Source organism: Nyctereutes procyonoides, unplaced genomic scaffold (assembly GCF_905146905.1).
Source record: "Nyctereutes procyonoides isolate TBG_1078 unplaced genomic scaffold, NYPRO_anot_genome, whole genome shotgun sequence".
In the NCBI taxonomy this organism is placed as follows: Eukaryota; Metazoa; Chordata; class Mammalia; order Carnivora; family Canidae; genus Nyctereutes; species Nyctereutes procyonoides.
The window spans coordinates 35,472,518-35,497,346 of NW_026575042.1; the positions used below are offsets into that span (position 1 = coordinate 35,472,518).

General features: G+C 41.7%; 1 protein-coding gene across 2 annotated transcripts in view; it reads right to left on the reverse strand.

The window, feature by feature from the left end:
- The window catches only part of PIK3CB (phosphatidylinositol-4,5-bisphosphate 3-kinase catalytic subunit beta), a 204,460-nt gene extending 183,525 nt beyond the window's left edge, over window positions 1-20,935 (reverse strand). Inside the window, exon 1 of one of the 2 annotated variants that reach the window (XM_055321255.1) lies at window positions 20,726-20,935. The gene's annotated coding sequence lies outside the window, so the exon portion shown is untranslated. Of the gene's footprint in view, window positions 1-20,346; window positions 20,516-20,725 lie in introns of those variants that run through there. The other variant, XM_055321256.1, reaches the window with a different exon arrangement.
- Between the last annotated feature and the right edge of the window lie 3,894 nt (window positions 20,936-24,829).

The window sequence follows — 24,829 nt, forward strand, 5'->3', positions numbered from 1 at the left end:
TGATCAAGCAGGTGGAACTCCAAGCAAACAACCAGAACAGCAGCTTAGCTAGGATTTGTTTACACACTGCAGCTAGCTTCTGTTTATATAAGGCTTCTCTGTTAGTCCTTGTATGATAAAAGAGTTTCATGGCAGTTTCTTATAAAACTAAACATGTAATTACCAGACAATGCAGCAATTGCACTCTTGAACATTTATCAGAGGAAGGAAAATTTCTGTTCACACAAAAAAAATAATAAATCTTCATACTTTATTCATAATCGCTCCAAACTGAAAACAATTCAAATCCAATCTAAACAATAAAAAAAAAGGCTGATTGGAGCCAAAAAACAAACAGAATACTTCACGAACCAACCTCCATTTTTTTTAAAAGATTTTATTTATTTATTCATGAGAGAGAGAGAGAGGCAGAGACACAGGCAGAGGGAGAAGTAGTCTCCATGCAAGGAGCCTGACGTGGGATTTTATCTTGGGTCTCCAGGATCACGCCCTGGGCTGAAGGCGGCGCTAAACCGCTGAGCCACCAGGGCTGCCCCAACCAACCTCTTTCTAAAAGACAATATATGAGTTTACTGTTTTTTCTTTTTATTTTTTTTTAAAGATTTTATTTATTTATTAGAGACACAGCAAATGAGAGAGACACAGGCAGAGGGAGAAGCAGGCTCCATACACGGAGCCCGACGCAGGACTCGATCCCGGGTCTCCAGGATCACACCCTGGGCTGAAGGCGGCGCTAAACCGCTGAGCCACCGGGGCTGCCCTACTGTTCTTTTAAACCTTATAGATTAACTAAGAAATCATTCTTTAAAATATACACACAGCAAAATACCTGTGATTAAAGTAAGGCCATTTAAAGTATTCTATGAAACTGTGGGAGACTAGTCTGGACTGGATTTCAGGACAGAAGCGCTCTGAATATGAAACTATCTCTTTTCCAACACTTCAATTCTACATTTCATTACCTATCTCCTTAATGTAGGTTCAACCATAGATATAATACACAGTATTAGTTCAAATGAATGTAAGATACAATAGGGATTGAGAAAAACATAAAAAGTGGAGTGCTTGGGTGGATCAGTTACTTAAGCATCTCCGTTTGGCTCAGGTGCTGATCCCAGGGTCCTAGTATTGAGCCCCACACTGGGTTCCCTATCAGCCTGCTTCTCCCTCTCCAGCTCCCCCTACTTGTATGTGCGCACACTCTCTCTCTCAAAGGAATAAATAAAATCTTTAAAAAAAAACAAAAAACTCTTGCCAATGAGGGGCACCTGAATGGCTCAGACAGTTATCATCTGCCTTTGGCTTAGGTCATGATCTTGGGGTCCTGGGATCCAGCCATGTGTCGGGCTTCCCACTCAGCAGGGAGTCGGCTGATCCCTCTCTGCCCTGCTCATGCTCCCTTTCAATCTCTCGCTCTCTTTCTCAAATAAATGAAATCTTAAAAAAAAAAAAAAATTCTTGCCCATGACACTAACAGCTAAACTCGCTTTAAAATTTACACCATTTCCCATTCTCTGCCAATACTTTTACAGTTTAATAAATACGTAACAAAATGTTAGATGATATAGAGAAGGAAAACCTTGGTCATAGACAATCTCCTGATTAACAACCCTAATACTTAGCAAAACACACTTATGAATGGAGTTTAAAAAGAAAACAGGGTGTCTGGGGGGCTCAGTAGCTTAAACGTTTGCCTTCAGCTCAGGTCATGATCTCAGGGTCCTGAGATCAAGCCCCACATTAGGCTTCTTGCTCAGCCGGGAGTCTGTTTCTCCCTCTGCTCTGCGCCTCTGTGCTCATGCACTGTCTCATTCTCTATTACAGGTAAATAAATTAAATTTTAAAAAAAGAAAACAGAATTCTTCAGCAAAAAATTAAGTAATGATACATACTACAATAAAGATGAACCTGAAGACATTAAGTAAAAGAAGCTTTTATGATTTATTTATTTATTTATTTATTCATGAGAGACATAGAGTGAGACAGAGGCATAGACACAGGCAAAGGGAGAAGCAGGCTCCCCATAGGGAGCCCGACAGGGAACTTGATCGCGGGTCTGCAGGATCACAACCTGAGCCAAAGGTGGCACTAAACCGCTGGGCCACCTGGGCTGCCCCTAAAATTGATTTTTTTTAAATTGGTATAGGAATATACAAAAACTACTGAATTGTACATTTTCAATGTATGAATTGTACAGTTGTAATTTTATATGTGTGTATACATACATGTATATGTGCATGAACATACACATACATAGAAAATCAACAAATCTATTTACCAAAAAATGGAGAAAAAATTCTCACCACTATTATTCAACATAGTACTGGAAGTTCTAGCCACAGGAATCAGACAATGAAAAGAAATAAAAGGCGGGCAGCCCCGGTGGCGCAGCAGTTTAGCGCCGCCTGCAGCCTGGGTTGTGATCCTGGAGACCTGGGATCGAGTCCCATGTCCGGCTCCCTGAATGGAGCCTGCTTCTCCCTCTGCCTGTGTCTCTGCCTCTCTCTCTCTTGTGTTTCTCTCATGAATAAATAAATAAAATAAAATCTTAAAAAAAAAAAAAAGGAAGGAAGTGTGAGTAAAACCATTAAAAAAAAAAAAGAAATAAAAGGCATCCAAATTAGTAAGGAATAAGTAAAACTGTCACTATTTGCAGATGACATGATAGGATATTCAGAAAACACTAAAGACACACAAAAAAAAAACTATTAGAACTGATAAATTCAGTAAAGTTGTAAGATACAAAATCAAGATATAAAAATCTGTTGCATTTCTATACACTACCAACAAAATAGCAGAAAGGAAAATTAAGAAATCAATCCCATTTATAAGCACATCAAAAAGAATAAAATAACTAGGAATAAATTTAACCAAAGAGATGAAAGACCTATACTCTCAAAACTATAAGGCACTGAGAAATAAATCAAAGATGACACAAATAGGGGATCCCTGGGTGGCTCAGTGGTTTAGCGCCTGCCTTTGGCCCAGGGTGTGATCCTTGAGACCGGGGATCGAGTCCCATGTCAGGCTCCCTGCATGGAGCCTGCTTCTCCCTCTGCCTGTGTCTCTGCCTCTCTCTCCCTATGTCTATCATGAATAAATAAAAAATCTTAAAAAAAAAAAAAAAAGATGACACAAATAAATGGAAAAATACATCTGCTCATAGACTGGAAGAATACTGTTAAAATGTCTATACTACCCACAGCAATCAACAGATTCAATGTGATCTCTCAAAATACCAATAGTATTTTTCGCAGACCATGAACAAATGATCCTAACATTTGTACAGAACCACAAAAGAACCCAAATAGCCAAGGGAACCTTGAGAAAGAACAAAGCTGGAAGTATCAAAATCCCAGACATCAAACTATATCACAAAGCTATAATAATCAAAACGACATGGTACTAGCACAAAGACATATAGATCAATGGAACAGAATAGAAGGACCACAGATATACCCATACCTACATGGTCAATTAATGTTTGACAAAGAATGCAAAAATATACAATACGGAAAAATGTCTCTCCAAAAACTGGAGAGCTACATATAAAAAATGAAACTAGACTTTCTTACATCTTACACACACAAAAAAAAACTCAAAATGGATTAAAGATGTAAGTGTGAAACCTGAAACCATAAAACTAAACATAAGCAATAATCTCTTGGACATCAACCTTGACAATATTTTTCTGGATCTGTCTCCCAGGTAAGGGAAACAAAAGCAAAATAAACAACTGAGACTACATCAAACTAAAAAGCTTTTGCAAAGCAAAGAAAACCATCAACTAAACAAAAAGGCAATAAAATGACGGAGAGAGAGACCAAAAATCATGTATCTGATAAAAGGTTAGTATCCAAAATATATAAAGAAGATGGGGGGGATCCCTGGGTGGCGCAGCGGTTTGGTGCCTGCCTTTGGCCCAGGGCGCGATCCTGGAGACCTGGGATCGCGTCCGACATCAGGCTCCCGGTGCATGGAGCCTGCTTCTCCCTCTGCCTGTGTCTCTGCCTCTCTCTCTCTCTCTCACTGTGTGCCCATCATAAATAAATAAAATAAAATTTAGAATGCTTAATTACTGAGTCTTTAAAAAAAAAAAAAAAAGAAGATGGGGCACCAGGCTGCCTCAGTCAGTGGAGCATGCGACTCCTGATTCTGGGTCATGAGTTCAAGCCCCACTCTGGGCATAGAGCTTACTTAAAAAAATAAACAAATAAATAAATAGTTTTAAAAACAAAATAAAGTATGTGCAGACCCTCTGTAATTTAACACCAAAAAACAAACAATCCAATTTAAAAATGGGCAGAAAAGGGTAACTGGCTGGGTCAGTTGGTATAGCATGCAACTCTTGGTCTTGGTGTTTTGAGTTCAGGCCCCACATCAGGTGTAGAGATTACTAAAAATAAAATCTTTAGGGGATGCCTGGGTGGCTCAGGGGTTGAGCATCTGCCTTCAGCCCAGGGTGTGATCCTGGAGTCCCGGAATCGAGTCCTACATCAGGCTCCTTGCAGGGAGCCTGCTTCTCCCTCTGCCTGTGTCTCTGCCTCTCTGTGTGTCTCATGAATAAATAAATAAAAATATTTTTTAAAAAGCACTATGCAGTAAAGTGTGTAGACTGTGTGTGTGTGTGTGTGTGTGTAACTTTGGCTATCATTATCAATATGGCTAACACAGGGTTGTACTTAAAGCAGGTACTCAACAAGTATTACTTCATATCCAGCGCTCAATTCCTTGCTCAAAATCATAGTGACTGGTAAATGTTAAAGCTAAGATAATCCTTTTGTTTTGGTTTGTTTTGTTTTTGATGCTAAGCACACAGCTATTTCTACAATCTGAAAAAATTCCAGTAGGTAGGAAGTGCTGGAGGAGATGTAGTTTTCAATCCATAATGAATTCATGGGAATAGTGATCTCCATTTATTCACCTATGCATTAACTACAGGACAGGTATAATACTAGCCAATGTAGAAAACAGAATAAATACAACTTTTTTTTTAAGATTTTATTTATTTATTCATGAGAATACACAGAGAGGAGACAGAGAGAGAGGCAGAGACACAGGCAGAGGGAGAAGCAGGCTCCATGGAGGGAGTCTGACGTGGGACTCCATCCCAGGTCTCCAGGATCACGCCCTGAGCTGTAGGCAGCGCTAAACCGCTGAGTCACCAGGGCTGCCCTAAACACAACTTTTAAAGTCTTAATGATACTTATATAGTTATTGTCCATTTTGTTTAATTTGTAATATCTTACAGGTTATCTTTTTAATCTTCAAACTAGTTGAATTTCCCTTTTTAAATATATGCATTCATTATATTCACCTTCTGTGTGAATGTTATTCAAAATTCAAAAGCACACAAGGCTATGTCAACTAGAATGTTTTAAAAAGCACAAAAGAGGGGATCCCTGGGTGGCGCAGCGGTTTGGCGCCTGCCTTTGGCCCAGGGCGCGATCCTGGAGACCCGGGATCGAATCCCACGTCGGGCTCCCGGTGCATGGAGCCTGCTTCTCCCTCCGCCTGTGTCTCTGCCTCTGTCTCTCTCTCTGTGACTATCATAAGTTAAAAAATAAAAAAATAAAAAAATAAAAAATAAATAAAAAGCACAAAAGAGGGGAGAAGCACTAACGGAAATTCAAACCCACAAGGATATACAATAAAGTATCCCTATCATTCATGTCCCTCAGTAACCCAGGTTCCTCTCCCCAGAGGCAACCAACACATACCACTTTGTTGGGTATCCCTTCAGAAATACTGCATTTATAACCAAGCAAATACATATATGGAGTCTACCTTCTTTTTTAAAAGATAGTAATGGTAGGATTCTACACATACTGTGACCACATCTTTTCTGTTTTGTTGTTTTTTTTTTTTTTTCATTTTGCCCATTTATTTGGTAAAATCATTCCACACCAGTACAAAAAAGTTCCTCTAGGGATGTCTGGGCGGCTCAGTGGTTGAGCATCTGCCTTTGGCTCCGGGCGTGATCCTGGAGTCCCGGGATAGAGTCCCACATGGAGGTCCCTGAATGGAGCCTGCTTCTCCCACTGCCTGTGTCTCCACCTCTCTCTCTGTGTCTCTCATGAATAAATAAAATCTTTAAAAAGAAAAAAACAAAACAAAACTTTCCTCTAGAGCGCTTTGCTCTTTCAGCCAGTAGGGCATGTGAACTCTTGACCTTACGGTCCTAAGTGGAAGTTCCATGTTGGGTGGAGAGAAAAAACTTTCCTCATCTGTTTTATGGCTATAGAGCATTCAATCACAAAAAAATGTACTACTTTTTTAAGTCAATCCCTCACTGAAGAACATTTAAGTTACTTTAAAGTTTTTGCCATTATAGGAGTACTTGGGTGCCTCAGTCAGTTAAGCATCCAACTCCAGATTTCGGCTCAGGTCATGATCTCATGGGTTGTGGGATGGAGCCTGCATCAGGCTCCATGCTCAGGGGGGGAGCTGTCTTGAGATTCTCTCCCTCGGCCCCTTCCCCATACTATCTAATAAATTCATCTTTTCTTTAAAAATTTTGCCATTGGGGTACCTGGGTGGCTCAGTTAAGTGTCTGCCTTCATCTCAAGTCATGCCCTGCATTCCCATATCCCCACATCAGGCTCCCTGCTTGGTGGGGAGTGGATAGCCTGCTTCTCCCTCTCCTCCTCAGTTTTACTATCTTGGTCTCTATCTCTGAAATCAATTAACCAATCTTTTTAAAAAAGTAAAGTACCGGGACGCCAGGGTAGCTCAGTGGTTGAGCATCTGCCTTCTGTTCAAGGCGTGACTCTGGAGTACCGGAGTCGAGTTCCGCACTGGGCTCCCTACATGGAACCTGCTTCTCCCTCTGTCTGTCTCTGCCTCTGTGTCTCTCATAAATAAGTAAACAAAATCTTAAAAAAAAAAAAAAAAAAAGCTTTTAAAAAATAAATAAAAAATTAAGTATTTCACTATGTAACTTCACCAAACTGCTATTTTCTCTAAACTGCTACTTTTTTAGAATTACACATTAAAGCAAACACTATTAACACTGTCAGTAAAATATAAAGACTTCAAAAAGCAATGGGCTTCTTAAAAAAATTTTTTCTTTACTGATATCAGATCCCAACCTTAGCATGTAAATAGATAAAACCAAGTACAAAACTTCTCTAATCTATTAAATAGTTCATTTTCAAAATTGATAATACTTCAATGGCTTCTAGTAATGAAAAAATAATACTTGTAACTTTATAAATACTCAACCCTCATCTACAGAAACCATTGCCTACGGATGAATTCAAAATTCATGTTTACCTCAAAATGATTATTATGGAACTGACAAGACAGGATTTTCTCATTCTAAGTGCTTGCTGCCTTTTTATTTTTTTTTTTTAAGTAATATCATGGGATGTCTGGGTGGCTCAGCAGTTGAGCCTCTACCTTCAGCTCAAGGTGTGATCCCGGAATCCCAGGATCGAGTCCCACATCGGGCTCCTTGTGTGGAGCCTGCTTCTCCCTCTGCCTGTCTCTGCCTCTCTCTCTCTCTCTCTCTCTCTTTCTCTCTGTCTCTCATGGAAAATAAATAAAATCTTGAAAAAAAAAAAAGATCAAGAATCAGATGCTCTACCAACTGAACCAGTCAGGCACGCCTAAGTGCTTGCTTTATATTTTGTAAAATAATATATAGTTTGGGAAATGTTAAGTAAAAGAGAAATGGGTAACTAAAACAACACTGGCAAGTCACTAAGATTACTGTTAACATAAAAAGTTAAAAAAAAATAAAATAAAAAGTTCAGACTACTGAGAGGGTAAATAACTGCCCCAATTTAAGTCCACTCAGAACCTCGCAGAGGTAGGCAGAAAATCTTGTGTCCTACGCATCTCCTACTGTATGTCTGAGTATTATTAATGGCAGATATAGTGTTAATGGTCATATTCTTCTCTCATGTGAATATGGGGAAGGAGGTCAAAAAATACAAGTGCAATGCTTCTCTACTCATTTTTTTAAGTTAAAGGACTAATAACTGTAATTTCTTGGTTCATTTATTCAAGAGTAAATTTATATCCTCCAAAACCTTCAGATCAAGCTTAGCAACGTGTTTGAATGTATCACCCAAAAAAATTACCTGAATAGTAAGGGGGAAAATACTTTTGAATTTTCTTATTTGAAAATTCTGTAAAGATGATTTATACCAGCTTACCAGGACATCTAACTATAGTAGGTCATACATTAAGCATTTTTGACAGTTACATATATATAATAAAGCATAAAACCACAGACTTTCTAATTATAAAGCCACGGCAAAAGGAAAAGCTTATCATACATTCAAAACAAAAGCATACTACATCAAATGACTAATTTATTGTTTAATAATTAACTCTTATCAATAAAATTAGGCTATATCCATATCAACTTATTTAAGAGTAGTGAGAAAAAGAAAGTTAACAGTTGGGAGGGGAGTAGGGGGGAAGGTAAAACAGATAAAGGGATTAAAAGGTACACACTTCCAGCTATAAAATCAGGAAGTCAACGAGATAAAAAATACAGCATAGGGAATACAGTCAGTAATACTGTAATAACATTGTTTGATGACAGATGGTGACTACACTTATCATAGTGAGCAGTGAGTAATGTACTGAATTGCTGAATCAATATGTTATTCACCTGAAACTAATACTTCAATTTTTAAAACAAAAGGTCAATGGTTAAATGACCAGAAAATTGCTTCCTGTTTCCAAATGCTACACAAGTACTGGAAGATAAAGCTGGTGATTAGGATACTAAAAAACACAATACTTAAAATTATATATAGTATAGTATATATACATAATATAGTGTATAATATATATATTACATATACTAGATATTTATATATGTATACACATATACATACTACATTTACATATATATTTTTTAAAGGTCTTTTTCAACCTTTCTCTGAAGAAATAAAGAACTAACTGAGGCAATCAGTTAAAAATATAAATTTCCAAGGGCACCTGGCTGGGTCAGTGAGTGGAGCATTCAACCCTTGATCTAGGGGTTATAAATTCAAGCCCTACATTAAGTACAGAGATTACGTAAAAATAAAATCTTAAAAAAAAAGAAATGTATAAATTCTAGAGTCACAGAGACCTGAGTTAGAAACCTGACTTTTGGGCAGCCCCGGTGGCGCAGTGGCTTAGCGCCGCCTGCAGCCCAGGGTGTGATCCTGGAGACCGGGGATCGAGTCCCACATGGGCTCCTTGCAAGAAGCCCGCTTCTCCCTCTGCCTGTGTCTCTGCCTCTCTCTCTCTCTTTCTCTGTGTGTGTGTTTCTCATGAATAAATAAATAAATAGATCTTAAAAAAAAAAAACAGATACAGAAACCTGACTTTTTCCAAACTATGTGTTGCTTGGCATGTTAACATCCCAAAGCTTCAGTTTCCTTATCTCTTAAGTGAGGATGTCATCAGTATCTTCCCTACAAGTTGGTTATAGAGATAAAATCTAGAAACAACACTTAGAATAATATGGCACACTAGTAACCATCCAATAAATGTTAACTATTACTATAGTCTAATTCATATAGTAAGCAAAAAGAGCAGTCTTTCTTTTTCTCTCTCCTATTTTCAAAACATTTTATCTGAACGTCATGTGGTACAAAAGTACTACGTGCTTGAACATGTTCATATAGAAGGCTTTTTCAGGTTTTTGGGCCAACCTTCCTTCAGAAGTAAAAGACCAGTTTTTCTAATAGGCTATATTGACAGCCACAATTTTTCTTAAGATTTATTTGACAGAAAGAGAGTGCACAAGCAGGCAGAGTGCAGGGAGAGGGAGAGGCAGGCTTCCCACTGATCAGAGAGCCTGACATGTGGCTCAATTCCAGGAACCTGGGATCATGACCTGAGCCAAAGGCAGATGCTTAACTGATTAAGCCACCCAGGCACCCCAAGCATCTTTTTTTTTTTTCACGATGCATTCATTTTGAAAGAGAGAGAGCACCTGAGTGGGGGAAGGAGCAAGAGAGGGAGAGAATCCTCAAGCAGACTCCCCGCTAAATGCAGAGTCCCCTCAGGGTCTGATCCCAGGACCCTGAGATCATGACCTGAGAGGAAATCAAGAGCCAGACACTCAATCGACTGAGCCACACAGGCACCCTCTATTTTTTTTTAAGATTTATTTATTTACTTGAGAGAGAGAGAGTACACCCAAGCAAGAGAAAGAGGGAGAGGGAAAGAACTCAAGCAGACTCCCCACTGAGCTCGGAGCCCAATTCCACAACCCCACAATCATGACCTAAGCTGAAATCAAGAGTCCAATGCCTCACCAAGTGAGCCATCCAGGTACCCCAAGTAAATGACTCTTGATCTCAGCTCAGGTCTTGATCTCAGGGTTATTAAGTTCGAGCCCTGGGATGCCTGGGTGGCTCAGGCATGATCCTTGAGTCCTGGGATCGAATCCCACATCAGGCTCCCTGCATGGAGCCTGCTTCTCCCTCTGCCTGTGTCTTTGCCTCTCCCTCTGGGTCTCTCATGAATAAATAAAATCTTCAAAAAAAAATTATATCTTAAAAAAAAAGTTCAAGCACTGTACTAGGTGTAGAGATCACTAAAAAACAAACAAAAAAACAGTAAAGTTAAGAAGTAACTGACAATATACAGAATTATCTGGGCAGCCCGGGTGGCTCAGCGGTTGAGCGCCTACCTGCCTTCAGCCCAGGGCGTGATCCTGGAGTCCCATGTGGGGCTCTCTGCATGGAGCCTGCTTCTCCCTCTGCCTGTGTCTCTGCCTCTCTCTCTCTCTGTGTCTCTCATGAATAAATAAAATATTAAAAAAAAAAAAGTATCTAATACAAGACCTACACTAAATCAATAACTCAAGAATATACAATCTTAGGCAGCTCTTTCTGCCCGCAGTTCCTGTCCCTGCGCTTTAATAAAAACACATTTTGTACCAAAAAAAAAAAAAAAAAACCCACACACAATTTCAAGTGACCATAATTCAACTATTTAATAAAAAAGTAACTACATGTAAGTAACTTGTCAGAAGTAGTAGTGAGTTGGGACGCCTGGGTGGCTCAGCGGTTGAGCATCTGCCTTTGACTCAGGGCATGATCCTAGAGTCCCGGGATCAAGTCCCACATCGGGTTCCCTGCATGGAACCTGCTTCTCCCTCTGCCTATGTCTCTGCCTCTCTCTCTCTCTGTGACTATCATAAATAAATAAAAATTTAAAAATAAATATAAATAAATAAATAAATGAATAAATGAATAAAATCTTAAAAAAAAATAGTAGTGGGTAGTCTGTCTACAAAAATTGAGCATTCAAATTGCAGTTTTTCAGTTTAATTCCTATGAATAGTCAATAGGTTAAATTATTAAACATTTTTAAAACTTCAAATTATATTAAATTTATAATTCTGATGATCTGAAATATTCATTTTTAAATCATGAAAGTTCAATATTTAAACTAGTAAAGTGTGAATATCTCAAAATGGAATTTGACCTCTTGTTGACAGTCACCTCAAATTTCTTCCAGTGGCTCAGCAGGTAAGGAATTCATGGAATTCAGGTCTTCAAGGTCTAGTAAGCACTGTGGTTAAACCATCCAGTCAACATCAAATTATGTAGGCAATGCCTATTCATTATCTAGCTCCTTTGACCCCCCCATCCTTTTCCTATTTCACAACTGCCAATACCTCTAAATGATAGGAGAGAGATATTAAATCAGTAAATATTATAAAGTAATTATTAGAAATGCAAGGAAAAACTATGGTCAGGAAGAATGTGGTTAAACTGCAGTTTAAATAAAGCTTCTGGATTACTCATGGATTTCTTTTAATCCACATAATCCTCCTCCAGAAGGCGTGGATAATCAGGATCGCATCTCCCTTGAAGGCAAATAAGCATTTGCCTGGTGGTCTCCCAAGTGACTAAAGCACCAGGGGAGGACAACCTACAGAGTCAGAGACAAGCCATCAGTTCTTCCCGAGTTTGCAATGGAGGACTGTGAGTCACACACCTGGCTCTAGCAATACCACAATACAGGGGACTGCCCAGACTAACTTTCTTTATTTTAGCAGTAAATACACCCAGCTAAAGGGTCAAATGATAATTCCTCAAGTGAACTGCTTTAAAAATGCAGGAAATGAGGAGGTATATGTTCTTGGTGAAGAGATACAGGAAAAACAGATCCTGGAGCCAGGACTCAGAGTAAGAATTTGTAAATTTTGTAAGGAAATGATGGAGTTTATTATTAACCGCTTCAGGCTGGAACTAATAAGATAACTGAAAACTACCATTAGCTCAGTATATACAGAGAGCATATCTTCCCCTCAATCCCTAGGAAAACTGAATAGCTAAAACAACTTTAAGTGCTGGGAATACATAGGTAGGTTAACAGAAAGTGACAATGCTAGAGAGAAACTAGGGAGAAAAACTGAGACTTCATAGCATAATCCTTGACAAAATTAATCTCTAGCTAACCCTGCAATAGCAGTAAATGGGAAGTCTAGATTTATTAAAGGGAGATGAGAGGATATGTGATATTACCCATTATGATTTTATCACAGAATCAGCCCCCAAATTCTGTTAGACGGTCCCTATTGTAACCTGACATTATGAGATTAGCCTCACTTGACAGGTTCTAAAAGTTATACAATAAATCTTTTTTAATTTAAAGCCTTTATAAACATTCCTCCATCTATAAGGATAATTATTACTTTATTGAATGCTAAAGACTGGAATTACCTTTTATATTTCCAGAAGATAACCAACAATTAGGGTGCTCAGTTATCCACTGATTCCAGTTCTAACATATTCTAGCCATGAAAATTTTTCTCTTTAAAAAACCAAAAATAAATTAATTAATTAATTAATTAATTAATTAAAAAACAAATACCTTCAAATGTTAAGAATGGGGAAGCAGGGGCTACAAAGAGGTAACACAAGGGAATTCTCTGAGGTGTTGGAATTGTTCTGTATACTGTTAGTGGTGGTTATAATTACAAAAATCTTATGCACTGTTAAAACTCAGGACTGAAGGGCAGCCCGGGTAGCTCAGCAGTTTGGCGCCAGCCTTCAGCCCGGGGTGTGATCCTGGAAACCCGGGATCAAGTCCCACATAGGGCTCCCTGCATGGAGCCTGCTTCTCTCTCTGCCTCTCTCTTTCTCTGTGTGTCTCTCATGAATAAATAAATAAAATCTTAAAAAAAAAAACAACTCAGGACTGAAAATGAAAGAGTTTTGAAAAACCAAGAATCACACTTTTAACTATAGAAATCAAACTGATGATTACCAGAGGGGCAGGGGTGGGGGATAGGTGAAATAGGTGATGGGGATTAAAGAGTAAACAAATTTATCACAATGAGTAAACTAACTTATCATGATGAGTAAGATAGAATCGTTGAATACTTTATATTGTATACCCAAAACTAATATAACATTGTACATTAACTGTACTGGAATTTTTAAAATTAATTTAAAAAATTTGGGGCAGCCCAGGTGGCTCAGCGGTTTAGCGCTGCCTGCAGCCCAGGGCATGATCCTGGAGACCCGGGATCGAGTCCCACATCGGGTTCCCTGCATGGAGCCTGCTTCTCCCTCTGCCTATGTCTCTGCCTCTCTCTCTGTGTCTCTCATGAATGAATAAATAAAAATCTTTAAAAAAAAAATAAAAATAAAAATTTTGAGTTTTACTATATACAAAATTTTTTAAATTCAATGCCACCCCCTTTTAGGAATGTCTTTTTACCAAAGTCTCCTTAGTCATCTAAAAAAAATAAGTTTATTGAAGGGGCACCTAGGTGGCACAATCAATTGAGAGCCTGCCCTCAGCGCAGATCATGATTGTGGAGTCCTCAGACTCAGTGGGGACTGGGCTTCTCCCTCTGCCCCTCACCCCACTCATGCTCTCTTGTGCACACTCTTTCTCAAATAAATAAACAAAATATTTTTTAAAAAAAAAGCCTTTTGAAAAAGGTCTAAATTAGAAACACAATCTGCATTACCAGAGCAACTAGAAAAAACACACTACACACACCCAACCATACATCTAATCCCTTTCATTTTCTCTCTCTCAACTAGAAGCTTGTGACTCAGAACTATTTAACCTGGAGATGATAACATAACATAAAGGCTATCATGGAATATATGGTAGAACAACTTAAAAAGGAAATAAAGAAATGCACCAGTTTGGAGCCACTCCAAAGGGAAAGGTGGATCCAATGGCCAGACAATCCAGAAAGACTCCTTGATTAGGAGAAAGGAAAAAGGTCTCTTCAAGAAAAGGGAGTTTCCTCTCACAAAGCATTCTAGCAGACATTGGACTACTGAAGACTCATAGGCACTCCTTAGAAAAACAACCCATATCTATCAGGGAATGGAGAAGGAGCACAGGGGAAAAAATCCAAGTGGCAAAATTTGGGAAGGGAGGTGAGAAGAGGAGTGATAAGGGCAGTTGTCCCACACAAGCCTAAAAATTCATAACATTCTCCCTTATTTTCCTTTTCTTCTGCTCTTCAATTACTAATGTTCAGACAGTATCTTCACTGCTACAGACTCAGGTCTCAGGTGGGGAGTAAAAGTCCTAGGTTTATTTCCCTCCTTCTACAACATGATAAAGTTCTCAAATGAGTAATTAATAGAAATCAAATGAGGGGCGCCTGGCTGACTCAGTTGGTGGAGCTTGTGAATCGTGATCTCTGGGTTGTGGGTTTATGCCTCACGTTAGATGTAGAGATTACCTAAAAATAAATTTTTGGAAAAAAAAAAATAAATAAAAAGAAAAGAGAGAAACACCTGGGAGGCTCGGTCAGTTAAGTGCCCAACTCTTGATTTTGGCTCAAGTCATGATCTCAGGTCATGGGGTTGAGTCCCGTGTTGGGCTCCACACAGAGTAAGGAATCTGCGTGGGACTCACCTGATCCCTCACCCTCTCCCTCTATCCCTCTCCAGGTTTGCATGCACCCTCATGCTCTCTCCCTCTCAAATAAGTAAACAAATCTTAAAAAAGAAAAGAAAAAACAAATGACAAGGACTTATCCCCCAGATGTAATAATTCCAAATCAAATGGTTCAGAGGATGGATGGATACATACAAACATACACACAGAGATTTTTTTTTTAAATAGTGTAATTGAAAAATAAAAAATAAAAAAAAAAACCTGTTCTCTGTAAAAATTCCAATTGCTACTCTAGAGGATTTGGTATGTAATACTGCATGAAACTACCACATTCTAGGGGCACTTGGGTGCCTCAGTGGTTGAGCCAAGGCGTGATCTGCAGTCCTGGGATCAAGTCCCACATCAGTCTCCCTGCTTCTCCTTCTGCCTATATCCCTGCCTCTCTCTGTGTCTCTCATGAATAAATAAAATCTATAAAGAAAGAGAGAGAGAGAGAGAGAAACTATCACATTCTAGAACCAATCCCCTCCACTCAAGATCAAAATTCAATGTCTCGAAAGAACCAGACAAGCCTGGAAAGCTTTCCAGGCTTGTCTGGTTATTTATTTACAAAAATAATAATGAACCAGGACACAATGAGTAAAATTCACATTTGCTATCAAGGCCTTCATGTCTAATTGCTTAGCCTTTTCATGGGATGTAACACCTAACTAAGACTGAAGGAATAAGGACACCTACCAGAATAACTCTAGGCTCTTTGATTACTTCATTTGCACAAATCTGGGGCCAAAAAGGGTAGTTTGTGCAGTACATACTGTCCTTGGAATCAAAAGATTGTGACTTATTTCATTCACACATTCGTTCATTCAACATCAGTTAAATGTTCCAGACACTGTACTGGTTACCAAGAATACCACGGCGGGAGCACCTGGGTGACACAGTGGTTTAGTGACAGAGATACTTGATCTCAGCTCAGGTCTGGATATCAGGCTCCTGAGTTCAAGCCCCAGTGGGCATGGAGATTACTTTAAAAATAAAAATAATAAGAATAATAATAATACCAAAGGAAGGCAGATAAGCACCTCACCCTCAGAGTATGCTGAAGGAAAAAGGCCATAAATAAAAAAGAAAATAAGCAAGATAATTAGCAGACAATGCAGGTAAAGAGTGTGGATTTACTTCTTAGTGTAATGAGAAGCCACTAAGACAGAAAAGTGAGTAAAGATCACACTGCTGTTTGATATAAGAAAGCAAGACCAAAGGCAAGAAGACCAGTTAGGAAGCTACTGCCCCAAAAGAACTGGGGTGGTAGCAATAAAAACAAAGTGAAGTAAATATAATTGAATGTATTTTGGGGGCACCTAGGTGGCTCAGTCGGTAAAGGGTCTGATGCCTTGATTTCGGCCCAGGTCAGGATCTCAGGGTCGTGAGATTGAGCCCCCATCAGGCTCCTGCTAAGCATGGAGCCTACTTAGGATTCTCTCTCTCTCCCTCTGGCTCACACTATTCTCTAGCTCTCTCTCCAAAAAAAAAAAAAAAAAAAAAAATCTATTCTCAGATAAAACTGACAGAGTTTACTGAAGGATTGATTGTACTGGGGACGAAGGAGCAGTGAGGCAAAGGGGTGAATTAAGGATGACTACCATATTTTTCACTTGAGGAGTGTGGAGAAGGGAAACAGGGGGTTCTCTTATAAAATGGAGACTGCTGAGGAAGGAATGGGTTGAGGAACAGAAATCAAGAGCTCCACCCTGAACATGTTCACTTTAAGATGTCTATAGACAAATGGAGTGAAGATACCACACAGGCAGTAGAAAAAATCTGAAGTTCAGGACTGGAGATAAAAATCCAAGAGTCAACAGCATATTGAAAGTGGATTGACAGTAGACAGGAGATCACCCAGAAAGAGTGCAAGTAGAAAAAAGCAGAGGGAACATAAAGAACACAGTTAATGATATTGTAATAGCAACTGTATGGCAAAAGATGTTAGTTACACTTGTGGTGAGCACAGAATAATGTATAAACTTATCCAATCACTATGCTGTACACCTGAAACTAATGTAACATTGTGTCAACTACACTCAAAAAAAAATTTTTTTAAAAAGAAAAAAGTAGAAGAAATGGCTTCAATGGGCTGGCTCAGTTGGTAGAGCATGCAACTCTTGATCTCAGGGTCATGAGTTCAAGACCCCACATTCGGAATAGAGCTTACTTTAAAAAAAAAAAGTAGAGGTAATGGCTTGGAAACACTAAGGCATTAGGATGTTCTGACTTCAGAAGAGAATGAAGGGGGGATGCCTGGGTAGCTCAGCAGTTGAGCAATCTGCCTTTGGCTCAGGGTGTGATCCTGGAGTCTGGGGAGTCCTGCATTGGTCTCCCTGTTGATGAGCCTGCTTTTCCCTCTGCCTGTGTCTCTGCCTCTCTCTGTGTCTCTCATTAATAAATAAATAAAAAAGAAGAAGAAGAAGAAGAAAAAGAAGAAGAAGAAGAAGAGTCAGTTAAGCAACTGCCTTCAGCTCAGGTCATGATTCAGGGTCCTGGGATGGAGCCACAAATTGGGTTCCCTGCTCAGCTGGGAGGCTGCTTCTCCCTCTCCCTCAGCCACTCCCCCTTCTTGTGCATTCTCTCTAATTCTCTGTCTTTAAAAAATAAAAAAAAAGAGGAGAGAAAGAAAAGTTAACAAAAGAGATAAAGAGAGTAAAGAGAAGGAAAACTACAAAAGTGTAGCATCCTAGAAGGTTCTTTTATATAATGTGATTCTATAGTCCACTACCACCCTCCCAAACCTTGTGACATACACCCACTCAAACTCTATAAATAAAAAGACTGGGGCCAAAAAGACTGAGTGACATCCCCAAAGCCCCAGCTACTAGGAAACCAGGTCTAGGTCTAGAAGGAAGCAAGATGTGACTTCTGACCCCTAGCCTTTTCACAGTGGCTAGCAGTACTTTTACTGTCAGGTTCACCAGTCTGAAGTTAGGCAACAAGAAAAAAATCACAATTTAGGAAGAATGTAACTTGGATTACAAGGCTTATTTTAATTTTTTTCTATGTATCTGTTCACATTCAAAAACAAACTGGGGGACATCTGGGTGGCTCAGCAGTTTAGCTGAGTTTAGGTCGCCTTCAGCCCAGGGCCTGATCCCGGAGATCCAGGATCGAGTCCCACATGGGGGTCCCTGCATGGAGCCTGCTTCTCCCACTGCCTGTGTCTCTGCCTCTCTCTATCTCTCCCTCCCTCCCTCTCTGTGTCTCTCATGAATAAATACATAAAATCTTTAAAAAAAAAAAAATTGGATCGGGGTGCCTAGGTGGCTCCGTGGTTGAGCGTCTGCCTTTGGTTCAGGTTGTGATCCCAGGGTCCTGGGATGGAGTCCTGCATCAGGGTCCCTCCAGGGACCCTGCTTCCGCCTCTGCCTATATCTCTGCCTCTCTGAATAAATAAACAAAATCTTTTTTTTTTTTTAATTTTTATTTATTTATGATAGTTACAGAGAGAGAGAGAGAGAGAGAGACAGAGGCAGAGACACAGGCAGAGGGAGAAGCAGGCTCCATGCACCGGGAGCCCGATGTGGGATTCGATCCCGGGTCTCCAGGATCGCGCCCTGGGCCAAAGGCAGGCGCCAAACCGCTGCGCCACCCAGGGATCCCCTAAATAAACAAAATCTTAAAAAAAAAAGTTGGATCAAAAAAAAAAAACTAGAAAACTAGGAAACATAAGTGAGAGGTACAAAATGGCAATAAGTTAAAAGCCAACTCAATTTTCTACAATTCTAAAAAAACACCCTGCAGGTGTTTGACACTCATCAGAGAATGAATCAGGGTATGTAAAACAAAGGGGTTTTTTAAGTCATTTTTGCTTTAGTGAATACAATTTTTTTTCAAGATTTTATTTATTTAAAACAAAAAGCCAGAGTTAGAGCATGAGCAGAAGGCAAGGTGCGGGGGGGGGGGGGGGGGGGGGATGCTGCCTTCCAGCTGAGCAAGGAGCCAGATCTGATCTGTGGCTCCATCCCAGAATCCTTGGATCATGACCTGAGCCAAAGGCAGATGCTTAACCAACTGAGCGACCCAAGTGATCTTTGGTGGTGGCTGTTGCTGTTGTTGCTGTTTTTAAGATTTTATTTAGGAGCACCTGGGTAGCTCAGAGGTTGAGCATCTGCCTTCTGGCTCAGATGTTGATTTCAGAGTCCTGGGATCAAGTCCTGCATCAGTCTCCCCCCACAGGGAGCCTGCTTCTCCGCCTGCCTATGTCTCTGCCTCTCTCTGTGTCTTTCATGAATAAAAAATTAAAATCTTTAAAAAAAAAAAAAAGATTTTATCTATTAGAGAGAGAGAGAGCAGGAGGAGGAGCAGAGGGAGAGGGACAAGCAGACTCCATCCTGAGCGCAGAGCCTAAAGGCCTTGATCCCAGGACCCTTAGATCATGACCTGAGCAGAAACCCAGTGTGACCCTTAATGGGCTGAGCCATCTAGGCACCTTTTGAATTTTAGTTTTTAAGGTTTAAGATTTTTACTTGTTTCCACAGTTGCCTTCTTAAACTATGATCTTTCCCCTGACTGCTCTCTCCTATGCTACATTATCATGACTTAAACAGTTCTGCTTTTACCATAAAAATCTTACAGCGTTGCATAAAAATCCCCACATGATTAATAAACTGCTGAGAATTCTGACTCGTCGAAGACGGTTTTATTAGGAATCACATTTCCAAACATTCATTCAGGGCTTCAAAATAAGTACTCATCTAACTTAATTATGATGACTTCACCAGACACGAACGCTGCCCACAATGATGTTTACAAAAGCACTTGTCACTCCCTTCGGATGTAGCAACGCAGAAAAAGGAGTCTGTTTCCAGATTCCTCGTGTGTTTATACTATGTAACAAGTGACAGTTAAGTGTCACTTAGGATCATTTAAACAGCAAACCGCTTCCAGTTTGTATGTCCCACCATCTTCCATCCTAAGCGAACCCTTTCGGTCTTATTTACTCTAATTTCCACTCAGCGCCTGAGACAGGTACCCTACGTCAGCCTTGGCAAGAAAGAGACTACAAGATTCTAGGGTGGGAAACACAGGGTTCTATTTTGGCCCCTATAAGAGAACGGGATCCAATATGAAGCAACTCCACTGGTGGTTATTGCAACACCAGCGCACTTCGGAAATAAATGTATCCCCCCCCCCCCACCCCGCAACGTAAACCCGCAGTCAGGAATCGGCAATGGCTAAAAAGATGCGGCAGCAGAGTTGCAGCTAATAGCCTGGCACTTACCGCGCGCCGGCTGATCGGTCGTGCACATCGTCCTGTCCTACCCTCAAAACAACCCTGTGAGGTACGGGTTATTATTATTATCCCTTTAACAAACCAGGGCACTTGGGCCCAAGGCCCCAGGACTGGTCTGTGGAAGCGCTGGGATCTGAAAATACGTCCGCACCCAAACCGCCTAGGATCCCCGCCCCTAAAATGCACTTCAAGGCAAAAAAAAAGGGGGGGGGCGGCACCTGAGGGTCTGGAAGCTCCGGGGGCGTCCGCTGAGGCGGAGGAACGACAGGAGACGACGGCGCCGCCTCTCCACAGAGGCTCCCCCTCAGGAACGCCACGGAAAGCGCCAGCGGCCCCGGGCGCCCGGGCGCGTCTCGGCCGCCCAGAGGCCGGGAAGAGCCTTCACCTCAGAGAGCCCCGGGGAGGGCCGCAGTCGGGCGAGGCGCCCCCGCAGGCCGGCGGCCGGGTGTCCTCCGCGCCGGCAGGAAGCGCGCAGCGGGTACACAACTCGCCGGCGCCGCAGGCTGTGGCGGGCAAGAGCGCGCCGCCCGCGCGGGGGCACCTCAGCCGCCGCCGCGACCGCGCCGCCGCATCCGGGGCCCGCGCCGCCGCTCTCACCTGCCCGGAGCTCCGCCGCCGCCGCCGCCGCCGCCGCCGACTCCGACTCTGGCTCCGGGTACGCAGTCAGCAGCCCAGGCCACCGCGACCATCCGCCTGCGGCGCCCCCATCCCCGCTTCTCTCGGTCGCCTCCGCCTGCCCCGCGCGGCGCTACACCGGCCCGCCACCCACAGCCATGGCCCGCTCCTCCACAGCCGCCGCCGCCGCCGCCGCCGCCGCCGCCGCCGCACCGACCGACGGAGCACGCGCGCGCCGCCGCCGTGCCCGCGCGCGCGCACCTCCCTGGCCGGCCGCCCAGCACCCCTGGCCCCGCCCCGCGCGCCGCTCCGACCAATCCCCGGCCCGGGAGCCCCCGCCGCCAGACCTGCAGCACCCGCGCGGCCCGGCCGCGGAGGAGGCCGCGCGGTCGCCTGGGCTCTCGGCTGCGGGCGCGGCCGGGACGCTGCGGGGCTCCCCGAGGACCGCGGCACCGCAATCTCCCGCCGGCCGCCGTCAGCGGAGAGCAGCCACCTGCCTCGACGTTCGGAGCCCCCTGGCGAGATGCCCCTCTGTTCCTCGCGTCCCCGTTGACCTCTTTGCTCTTCCCCAATTCCAATCTGGAACTTTGGACCGACTCCTGGACTGGCCGCAGCCCTTCTTCGCTTTTCCCCCTTATCCTGTCACTGCAGTTCTGGAGATGGAGTGCTAGATTGGCTGCCACAGCTGGCCCTGCAATTCCTGCAGTGTTGATGGCCATAAAAGCAGAAGTCCAGGGGTGCCTGGGTGGCCCAGCGGTTTAGCGCCTGCCGTTGGCCCAGGGCGTGATCCTGGGGACCTGGGATCGAGTCCCACATCGGGCTCCCTGCATGGAGCCTGCTTCTCACCTCTGCTTCTGTGTGTGTGGTGTGTGTGTGTGTGTGTGTGTCTCATGAATAAATGAATAAAATCTTAAAAAAAAAAAAAAAAAGCAGAAGTCCAGACTTCCAAACCCAAAATTAGTTTTCTGTGTGTTCGCTTTTGCGATAATAATGGCTAACATTTGTACGCAGTGCCTAACACGTCACCTAACCTTTTTTGGGTACCTTATCTCCTGTTGTCTTTTGACCACAACCAGGACATTTTATGGGCCTCTTTCTTAGCGGCATACTTGAATTTCACTTACTGAAAAGCTGAAATCTTAACTTATTGGAAAGCTCTCCTGTATTGTAGAATTATTATAACTTACTGCTACTATACTAGCTCAAATAGCTGAGTAATCGAGGATGAAGGCTAGCAGTAGAACCAAATATTAAAGCAAAAGTGGCAAACAGGCCAGTGATAAAAAAGTAGTTTGATAAATTATCTTGGTTTAATAGAATCTTTATTTCTAATAAAGCTAGAACCATACCATATTCAAAAATAAATTTCAGAAGAATTAAAGATATAAAAATACAGAAACCAGGGGTGCCTGGCTGGCTTAGTTGGAAGAATAAGGAACTCTTGATCTCCTGGTCCTGAGTTTGAGCCCCACATTGGGGGATAGAGATTACAAAAAAATGTTTTAAAATAAATACATATATATATGAATATCTGGCTGGCTCAATTGGTTAAGCTTTGGACTTGCTCTCAGCTGAGTTCAAGCCATGTTGGCTCCATGCTGGGCATGGAGCCTACTTTAAAAAAAGCAAAATTAGGGGATCCCTGGGTGGCTCAGGGGTTTAGTGCCTGCCTTCAGGCCAGGGTGTGATCCTGGAGTCCCAGGATCAAGTCCCCCATCAGGTTCCCTGCATGGAGCCTGCTTCTTCCTCTGTCTGTGTCTCTGCCTGTCACTCTCTCTCTCTCTATGTCTCTCATGAATAAATAAATAAAGTCTTAAAAAAAAAAAAAAAGCAAAATCAGGGATGCCTGGGTGGCTCAGCAGTTTAGTGCCTGCCTTCAGCTCAGTGTGTGATACTGGAGTCCCAGGATCACTACATGAGGCCCCTTGGAGCCTGCTTCTCCTACCTCTGCCAGTGACTCTGCCTCTTTCTCCGCCTCTGTGTCTCTCATGAATAAATAAATAAAATATTTTTTTTAATTTTTAAAAATAAATTTAAAAATAAAAAAGTAGAATTAAATAATAAACAATATATAAAACAAAAATTTAGGGGAAATTTTTTAAAGAATAGTAATATGACTTTCGTTAGGGGGAAATTTAAGCAAGACAGGAAGCTCAGAATCATTAAGGAAAAAATAAAAATATTTGTCGACATAAATATTTTGAAAGTATTGCATGACATCATAATGACAAGTTTAAAAAAATAGAACAAAAAGATAAATAATAAATAAATAATAAATAAATAATAAATAAATAGAACAACAAAACATATGGCAAACACATTGTATCTCTACCATAAAAGAGTTTTTATAAATGAATTTTTTTTTTTTTTAAGTAAGCTCTATTGGGAATCCTGGGTGGCTCAGTGGTTGAGGGCCTGCCTTCCGCCCAGGGCATGATCCCGGACTCCCGGGATTGAGTCCCACATTGGGCTCCCTGCATGGAGTCTACTTCTCTCTCTGACTATGTCTCTGCCTCTCTCTCTCTGTGGCTCCCATTAATAAATAAATAAAATCTTAAAAAAAAAAAAAAAAGTAAGATCTACTGCCTAAGGTGGGGCTTGAACTTGCAATCTGGAGATTAAGAGTCACGTGCTCTATGAGCTGAGCCAGCCAGGTGCCCCCATTAAGTGGATTTTAAAAAAAAACAGGGGAACAATGTTATTAAAATATGGGCAAGGTCTACAAGCAGGTGATTAATGGAAAAGAAAATCCAGGGATGCCTGGGTGGCTCAGTGGATGAGCATCTGCCTTTGGGTCAGGGTATGACCCTGGGGTCCCAGGATCGAGTTCTGCATCGGGCTCCCTGCTTGGAGTCTGCTTCTTGCTCTGCCCTTGTCTCTGCCTCTCTCTCTGTGTCTCTCATGGATCAATCAATAAATAAATCTTAAAAAAAAAAAATCCAAGTGGTCCATTAAAAAGATGCTTATTTCACAATAGTTATGGAAAAAGAAATTAAAACAATAATCCATTTTTCACTCCAATCTAGGCAAACATTAAAAAAAAACAATCAGGGATGCCTGGGTGGCTCAGCGATTAAGCATCTGCCTTCAGCTCAGGTTGTGATCCTGGAGACCAGGGATTGAGTCCCACATTAGGCTCCCAGTATGGAGCCTGCTTCTCCTTCTGCCTATGTCTCTGCCTCTCTCTCTCTCTCTCTCTGTGTGTCTTTCATGAAAATCTTAAAAAAAAAAAAAAAAAAAAAGCAATCAATGATACATGGAGAAAGAAGCCTTGGTACATCTCTGATAGGAATATAAATAGCCACAAATTTTCTAGAGTAATCTGGGAATGTCTATTAACATTTAAAATATACATACCTACCTATTGACCAAGAAATACATTAACACTGCCCTATGGAAAAGCTAAAGACAATACCAATTGTAAGGATATACACAAGGATGCCATATGGGTTGAATTTTGGCCCTCCTACAGATATGTCCACTCCAAAACCTGTAAATATAGTCTTATTTGGAAAACGGATTTTTACACATGTAATTAAGGATCTTGAAATGGGATCATCTTAGACTTAGGATGATGGGGTGGCAGCAATAAAATATTTTGCCACACACACACACACACACACACACACACACACACAAAGAATGGGCCCTAAATCCAGTGACAGATATTCTTGTAAGAGAAAGGGCAGAGGGATGGGGATGCCTGGGTGGTTCAGTGGTTTGACACTTGCCTTTGGCTCGGGGTGTGATCCTGAAGTCCTGGGATTGAGTCCCACATTGGCTGCATGGAGCCTGCTTCTCTCTCTGCCTGTGTCTCTGCATCTGTGTGTGTGTGTGTGTGTGTGTGTGTCATGAATAAATAAAATCTTAAAAAAAAGAGAGAGAGAGAGAAAGGGCAGTGGGAGATTTGAGATACAGAGACACAAAGGTGATGTGAAGAATGAGGCAGAGATGAGAGTAATGCATCTACAAAGGCAAAGAATCCCAAGGATCATTGGCAGCTACTAGGAGACATAGAACAGATTCCCCCTCAGAGAATCTAGAAGGAAACAACCCTGCCAACTCCTTGATTTCAATTTTCTAGAC